The following is an 8459-nucleotide window of genomic DNA, read 5'->3' on the forward strand; positions in this document are numbered from 1 at the left end:
CTGGGTCCCAGCCAAGACATACTAGGTGTTATAAGCTTTTCCATTCAGGCCTAGGAGAAATATTTGCCTGCAGGAGAGTCTTCCTGCTCAGAAAATAAGATGGGATCCTGCCTGAGATAAGACCTGTGGATATACAGCAGTCTCTTGGGATCTGTTAAGGACTGGTTCTAGGACTCCCTGCAGATGTGAAAAATCTGAGGATACACAAGTTCCTTATATAAAATGGCATATAGCACACATATTAAATCATCTCTAGATTACTTATACCCGATGCAATGTAAATACTATTGTAAATAGTTGTAAATACAACGTAAATGCTGTGGAAGGCAGCTATGCTAACTATTATTACTACTAGCACCTCTGTAAATGCTACATATAAATAAATCATTGCTAGAGTGCAGAAAATTCAGGGTTTGCTTTCTGAAACTTTGTAGAATTTAATTAAAAATTTTTCTTTTGTCCTGGTTGAATTTGTGGATGTGGAACCTGTGGATAGAGAGAGCTGATTGTACAATGTAGGCCAGAGAGTGAATGCTCACATGGCCAGTCAAAAATCCCGGGAGCCTTGAGAATTAAAGTCACATTCCCAGAAATAACACCTAGAGTCCCCAGGTTTGTCATTTATATCCACTTTGCCTGCGTAGGTCCTTTTAATCCTTTTGAAATTTCACTGTAGGCTTCTTGGCTGACAGAGTAATCTGCTGCTTGGGTGTGTGGGCTCATGTTACCCACTCTGTTCAGATGCTTCCTTTATTGTCATGAATATGCTGACCAGGAGGATGTGGGCCCAATTTCACTGCCTACTCCTTTTCTATTTTTTTCCAGGAAAAAATGGAAAAATGGTTACTTATTGTGGTAAAATATGTAGAGCACAAAAGGTATCATTGTAATCATCTAATGGCATTAAGTACGTTAATTCACACTGTTGTATAATCTTCACCACTATCCATCTTCAGAATTTTTTCCTTTTCCCAAATGGAAACTCCATACGAATTAAACACTAACTTCTCATTCCTCCCACCCCCAGCTCCTGGCAACCACCATTCTGATTTCTGTCTCTGTGAATTCACTGCTATAGGTAACTCATATGGGTGGAATCATACCGTATTTGTCATTTTGTGACTGACCTATTCAACTTAGCATAATGTTTTCAAGGTTCATCCAAGTTATAGCATGTGTCAGAATTTCCTTTCTACCACATTTTGTTAAACCATTCACCCCTCATTGAACATTTAGGTCACTTCCACTTTTTAGCTACTCTACATAAAGCTCTATGAACATGGATATACAAATATGTTCACATTTATGATTTCAGTTATTTTCTGTATATACCCAGAATTGGAACTGCTGGACTGTATGGTAACTTTTATTTTTTCTGAGGAATTGTCATGCTATTTCCCTCAATGGCTATCCCATTTTACCTTGTACCCCACAGCAGTTTCTCCACATTCCTACCGATTCATTCTTTCTTTCTTTCTTTCTCTCTCTCCCTCCCTTTCTTTCTTTCTCTCTCTCTCTCCTTCCCTCCCTTCCTTAATGGTACTAGCCCTCCTAAGGGGTATCTCACTGTGGTTTTGATTTGCATTTTCCTCATGATTAGTTATATTCTGCATCCTTAATGTGCTTATTGACCATTTGTATATCTTTGGAGAAATGTCCATTCAAGTCTTTTGTCTATTTTCTAATGAGTTCGTTGGTTTTTGAGTTGGGTCAGAAGCCTGATTTTTTTTTTTTTTTTTAATGGTCTTAAAAAAAAGAAAAGAAAGTGAAGTCGCTCAGTTGTGTCTGATTCTTTGCAACTCCATGGACTGTAGCCCACCAGGCTTCTCCATCCATGGGATTTTCCAGGCAAGAGTACTGGAGTGGGGTGCCATTTCCTTCGCCAGGGGATCTTCCCAACCCAGGGATTGAACCCAGGTCTCCCGCATCGTAGGCAGATGCTTTACCATCTGAGCCAAATATTAAATAGTAGTTACCAAATAAATATTTTTTAAAATACTGTGAAAAAACTATGAAGGCCAAATTCCGTTAGCCAGGGGGCTCTTGCCCAAGTACTGCCTGGTCACTGCCTTGGCTTTAGGTGTGGATGGCTCTGAGGGGCATTGTCCAGAAAGCAAAGCCTGGTGAGAAGGACTAAATGGAGAGCATTCACTGTTTATAACATGTTGTGTTTTCCATCTGAGCCACCTGGGAAGCCCTCCCTGGGTTGGGAAGATCCCCTGGAGGATGGCATGGCAACCTACTTCAGTATTCTTGCCTGGAGAATCCCCATGGACAGAGGAACCTGGCGGGCTACAACCTGGTGGGCTGTAAAGAGTTGGACACGACTGAACAGCTAAGCACAGCACAGCACAGTGTTTTCCAAAGCCCCATGTCTTGCTTTTTATTACCAAAGCTGAAATCCATATGCCTCACCTGTGCTCACCATGGCAATGAAAGCAAATAATATATTTAACTTGATTTAATAAAGGGCTTTACCTGGTGAGGAGTCAGAGAAAGCTTCTCATCAACTGAATGGGAAGTATTAAAGATCTTTGTTCCATTGTACAACTTTCCACTGAAGAATATTCCTTTATAAAACATGTATTGATTCACTGACTGTTTACAGGAAGAGAAAATGGCACATTTATATGAAAGTATATTAAATGAGATAACTCAAGGAGACAGCAACTGACCAACACTGACCTCTTCCAGTACTGCTGGGAAAGGTGCTGTAAGTGGACTCAGCGGAACTGACCTGGACCAGAAGGTCCTAGGACTGATTTCTCTCCCTGCTACTGTCTTGCTGTCTGACCTGCCTCACTGACTTCTATTTCTTCCCAGATAAGATGGGCTTAATAACCCCTCCTTGGAGAGGTTTTTGGAAGGTATGAAAGTCCTTTTAAGTGGAAGTGCTCTTTAGACCTAATGTTCTATGCAAACTGTCCTTTTTCCACATCCTCCTAGTCCTGGGAACAAGCTTGGGAGTGGGGAATGCTTGACCTAAAATATGATCTGAGCCTCCTTGAGAGTTAACACTGAGCACCATTGCCCTGGACCTTGCCCCTTGAAGGTCAATCAGGTTTTTTTTCTGCTGTTATCATTATTGTCCTTGACATTTTCCACTTGGCAGCTAGCATGCGTCCTCCTGACCAGCTGGGAGCTACAGCCATCCCTCTGTATCACACCTTGGCAAAGGCACTGCTGGGGGCAGCCAGGGTGGCCCCAGTCATCAGCGACCTACCCCAGGACAAGTCCAGTACTTGCTCTTAAAACTCCTTCCCACCCCTGCTCAGGGCTCAGAGGTACCTCCCCACAAGCGAGCACAGTTGTCCAGGTCAGTCTTTAAAGACAGAAAGCCTTCTCACAGATCCTAAGAATACACTTGAGGACCTCCAGGAATCTTTGGGTCAGTGGAGGGAGCAGTGTTCTTGGAGACCCAGTGATGGAGGCATGGCCTTTCCACACCTCCAGACCCTCCCCGCTTCCAGGCTGTGCTAGGACAGAGCTAATGTCTGGGTCACCTTGGTTAAGTTCATCAGCATCTTGAGTTTCAATGTCCCGTTCTATAAAGTTAGAGTGGTAATATTTATCTATTCAATATGATCAGAGGGCTAAAAGAGACAGCAAACTTAAAGTGACTGGTATTTGGAGTAAGCTTAAAAGAGTTAGTTCTTCAACTTAGAGGTGAAGAAAAGTACCAGGGGCAGAGCTGAGAGGCATTTTCCAGGTACATGCCTGAGGAGCAGCCTGTCCATTCTTCATCTCCAAGGAGTTGGGGTCCAAGCACTGGGCATCCTCCTGCCACCCAGTGAGTCTCCTGTCCTTGGTGATTTCCTGGGGCGTGGGAAGGCTGTAGCAGCTAGAGTCAGTGTCCTATAGGCCCATCCTCTGTCCTCCTTCACCACTTCTCCTGGGAGGCTTAGGAGCCCTGATACAAACACAGTTCCTGGGGGTCTGCCCGATGGCCAGATTGTCCCAGAATGGGTAGGAAGATTGGGCTCCTCGCTGTGTGCTTCTCTACAAATGACCACAGCTGTCATTATTCAGGGCTGAGCCTGTGGAGAAAATCGTGTAACTGCAGATTAGGGCCATGACAAATTCATGGTTTTCAAAATCCACCCTTAACAATCCTTTTGTCACAGGTCAGCTCCTTCTCCTGTGTTCCCTCAGCTGCTCTTCCAAACCTTAATCCTTGCCCACAGGTCTCCTGACTTACCTCTGCCCTCACCCTCTTTGCACATGCACTGGCCTCCGCTATTCCAGGAAAACCAGTGTGATAGATGCCACCTTCGCGTTCTCAGCCTGCATCTTCAAAGTTGTCCATCTGGCAGCAGTCCCTCCCTCCTCCTCTCCAGCCTAAAGAGACAGGAGGCCTTGCCTTCTACTCAAGGGCACTCCTTCTGTAGTGAACTTGTGGTCTTTCTTTTCTCTGTGTCCCTTCTTCTGGCCAAGAAGCCCAGTTACCTTTTGGAACCCTCCTCTTCCTTTCTTTGTTCACGTGGTTGAGTTGGCATTGACCCCACCTCAATTCCAGAGAGGACATGTAACTAATTTAGAGCCAATCAAAACACTCCAACTTTTTGGCCACAGAAATAGGTCAGAGTGAGCACATAAATGAAACCTGGGCCCCTCAGAATCAGTCCAGAGCCACTGAGATGTAGTTTATTTTACTGAGCCCATCAAGCTTATGGGTCATATAATGATGGAGATAGGGCACCATATTTGCTACTACTTGGGTGCAGACTGCTTGAGAAAAGTGGAACTGGGAAGGGGAGAGGGAGGGAGAGGGAGATGCCTGACAACATTTTGTTGAGTCTTTGGAGGCAGCCATGCCTGGATTTTTTTCAGTTACATGAATTAGTTCTCTTTTTTTCTTAAGTGGGTCGAGTTACTGGCACTTTCAACTAAAGAGGCCTGAAAGAAAACACCCTCCCTTTTAAACCCTAATGTCACTAGAAAAGGATCATATCTCTGTGTTGTTCATTCCAGCACTTAGGGTAGTGCCTGGCACATAAATCAGTACTCAGTAAATATTTTATTAAATAATATTAACTAACACTACCTGTAACTAGGGTTGACGATCCCTTCTCTTCACCTCACCTCAATCTTTCTTTATCATTTCCCTTCCTGTGTTTGGAGCCTCTCCCTTCCTCAGACATTGTAAATGTTCATGTCCCCTTAATCCTAAAAATAAAACCAAGCACATAACAACAAAATAAAAAAATCTTCCTTCCTTATGGCATTTCTTTCTAGCACCCTGACCTACTTTTCCATCTCATCTGAGCTCTTCAGAAACATATTCTTAACTCACAGCAACCTGGCTTCTGTCCGAACTCTTTCAACAATGTCATGCTTATCAGTGACATGAGAGAATGTAGTCAAGACTCTGTAGCCCCTCATATCTGCATAGCCGGCTGATCCCCCTTCTTTCTAGGAGGCAGGGTGTCCCTCAGAATCCCACTCTTCCCACTGAATCTCAGCTCACGGCTCTTCCTTTTGCCTGAAAGCTCTGCTTGAATTCTGGCCTTCCGTCACAGCATCTGAAATTTCCTTCCTGCCTTGGAATTGCCATGGCACAAGCTTTCTCCTTGGCCTTTGTATTTTCCCCCAGGTGGCAAAGTAGGTCAGGCCTCAGTTGTCCAGTGTGTTCGAGGCCCACACTCATGTCACATACTGACCCTCAGACTTATGCCAAGTCTTATACAACAGCTGGCACTCTCAGCTCAATCATTTTCAGGGGCCAGTCTTCTAGGTCAGCCCTTTAGGTATTGAACTGGGAGTGTTCTTTGCCACCTCTTGGATTAGGTTAGAGCAAAGTTTCATTTTATTCAGGTTATTGTACTATTACCTAAGGCAATAGCCAGAACAACAACCACCAAAGGCCATTTCAGGAGTGAAAGGAAGTGCCTTGTCTCCCTGATCCAGGAATCCCTCTGAAGGTTAATCCTGGCTGATTCTGATGACCTAACAGATAGTGGAGGAGTCCAGGTGTCTAAGTCAAAAAGCGTGACTTTGTCTATACAACAAGTAAATGTGCACAAATGAATAATTTATAAAGGCTTAAGAGGTAAATGATCTCTGTTCATCCTGCTGGCTTTGGAAAACCACCACATCCTCCCGTGGCTCCATCTCTTTCATTTATCCATTCAGCAAATATTTGGCAAGAGTCTACCGCCTGCAAGGGGTTTATTACCCATATAAAGACAAAAATCATGCAGATAAATAGCTTTAATAAAATGTGCTATTAAATTTCCAATAGGTCTCCTTCTGTTAAAGGCCACATGGAGACTTAAGTCAACAAGCGTGAAGTACTCATTTAAACTGGTAAACCAGGTCATCTCATTCCATGATGACTAAACTTGGTTCCATATCAGAGTCTAGAGTCATAGTTTGGGGTGGACCCTGGAGTTTTGAACAATGCTCCAGAGTGATACTAATGCGCCCCTAAGTTTATCATGGATCCATTTCACCCTTTGCCTTCAGAACTGGACTTGATATCTAGGGGGTCATTTAATGGTATCTCCTTCTTGAAAATGGGTCATTTCTTGATTCTCTGGGCTTCCCAGGTGGTGTGGTGGTAAAGAATCCGCTTCCCAATGCAGGAGGCATAAGAGATGGAGGTTTGAGTCCTAGGTAGGGAAGATTCCCTGGAGTAGGAAATAGGAACTCACTCCAGTATTCTTGCCTGGAAAAGCCCATGGACAAGGAGCCTGGTGGGCTACAGACCACGGGGTCACAAAGGGGTTGGACACAACACTCACACTCCCTCACTTGATTCTCGAACCGTACTTCCTTTGGCTCTCTCCTGTCCCCTTTTCTCAGCCTTTTCCCCTGCTATTTCCTTTCTACGAGCCACATGTTAGCTTTCTATGACTGTCAAAACCTCGAACTTAGTGTTTTGAAATAAAACAGATTCATTATTTTACCGTTCTGTAGGTTAGAAGGCCGATGTGGGTTTCTGTGGGCTGAGACCAAAATAGCAGCAGGGCTGCGTTTCTCTCTGGAGATTCTAGGAGAGGATCCACTTCCTTGCCTTTTGAGCTTCTAGCCGGCTGGTGGCCCTTCTCCATCTTCAAAGTCTGTAATGGCTGGTGGAGCCTTTCTCACGACATGTTGTTCTGACCATGCATCTGTAGTCACATCTCTGTTTCCGGTTCTCCTCCTTCCTTCCTGTTCCACTTTAAGGGGCTCCTCCCTTCCTCTGTCTTCAAAGCCAGCCACTTCTCACACTGTGTCACTCTGACCTCCTCTTCTGTTTCCTGCTTCCACTTTGAGAGATTTCTGTTATTATGTTGGGCCCACATGGGTAATCTACAGTACTCTATTTTAAGGTCTGCGGGTGTGCAGCCTTCTGAGGGTTTGGATGTGGATGTCTTTGGGGGAGGGCATCACTCTGCGGCTGCAGGGCCCTTCGTTGTTGTTGTTTATCCTCTCTTTGCAACTTTCAGAGGCTAAACAGGCCACGTGAGTGAGTGAGGCAGGACAGAGAGACAGAGTGAACTGGATGTCCCTTTTAAATGGGCAGCAGCTAATCCACTCAGGCCATTTGTTGCTATGTGATAATGTGGTCCCAGAGTTGCCAGATCTTCTGATTTTTTTTTAATCTGGAATTTTAGATTTCCTTTCTTTGTTATATCCTCCAACCTTTAAATGTTGGCTAAGAGTTTAAATATTTAAAGGTATCATACAAGCCAAACCAAACACATCTGCTGATGTATGCAGCCTCGAGCTGTCCATCTGTAGCCTCTGCCCTGTGCGTTATCACCGGAAACAATCTCACTGAGCCCAAGGATTCACCGCCCCCCACACTATGTGAATGACCCCCAAACCTCTGAGTCCATCCAGACCTCTCTGGTAGGCTGAGAACAGCATCTACGACTGCACTCCCCAGGGCCATACCCGCTCATGAGCTCCCTGGAAAAATCTGCTTCTCAAGCTTGAAACCTAGGGGTCCCTTACTTTCTGATTCAATGGCCCCATAATTCATTCCACCTTTGCACTTTACAGGGGTCCTTGACTGTCCCTTTGCTGGATATTGTCACACTCTTTATACTAATTCTGTAGGTTTCATTCTTCATCCTGACCTGATTGCAGCCTAAGCTCTAAAAGGCAACAGGCCACCTGAACTTTCACATCTACTTAATATCCTCAGTGCTTTCCAGTATCCCACAGGATGTAGTCCAGAGTCCTCAGTATGGTCTTCCATGCCTGTCATGATAAGAGCCTGCATTATCTCTCCAACCTCCTCTCTCACCGCTTCCTCATTTCTGGCTGGGATTCCTGTATTACAGAACAGTCACTGTAGCCCTTCTGTACTTGACGTGGTATAACATCTGCTCATCCCTTGGCCTGAGGTGCCCTTCCCCACTGATAGACCTGGAAAGCTACTCATCCTTAAACCCAAGCTCAGGTCTTGCTCTGTGAGATGTTCCCTCTTCCCCCTCTGCCTTTTCACAGCCCTTCCTTGCAGCTCTCAC

General features: G+C 44.8%; 1 long non-coding RNA gene across 1 annotated transcript; it reads right to left on the reverse strand.

The window, feature by feature from the left end:
* Nucleotides 1-405: 405 nt before the first annotated feature.
* Nucleotides 406-7214, reverse strand: LOC139035204 (uncharacterized). Its single transcript, XR_011487812.1, has 2 exons — nucleotides 6909-7214; nucleotides 406-4037 (listed from the first exon to the last, which is right to left on the reverse strand). It is a non-coding gene; the product is annotated as an uncharacterized lncRNA (long non-coding RNA).
* Between the last annotated feature and the right edge of the window lie 1245 nt (nucleotides 7215-8459).

This window comes from Odocoileus virginianus, chromosome 5 (assembly GCF_023699985.2).
Source record: "Odocoileus virginianus isolate 20LAN1187 ecotype Illinois chromosome 5, Ovbor_1.2, whole genome shotgun sequence".
NCBI classification, from domain to species: Eukaryota; Metazoa; Chordata; class Mammalia; order Artiodactyla; family Cervidae; genus Odocoileus; species Odocoileus virginianus.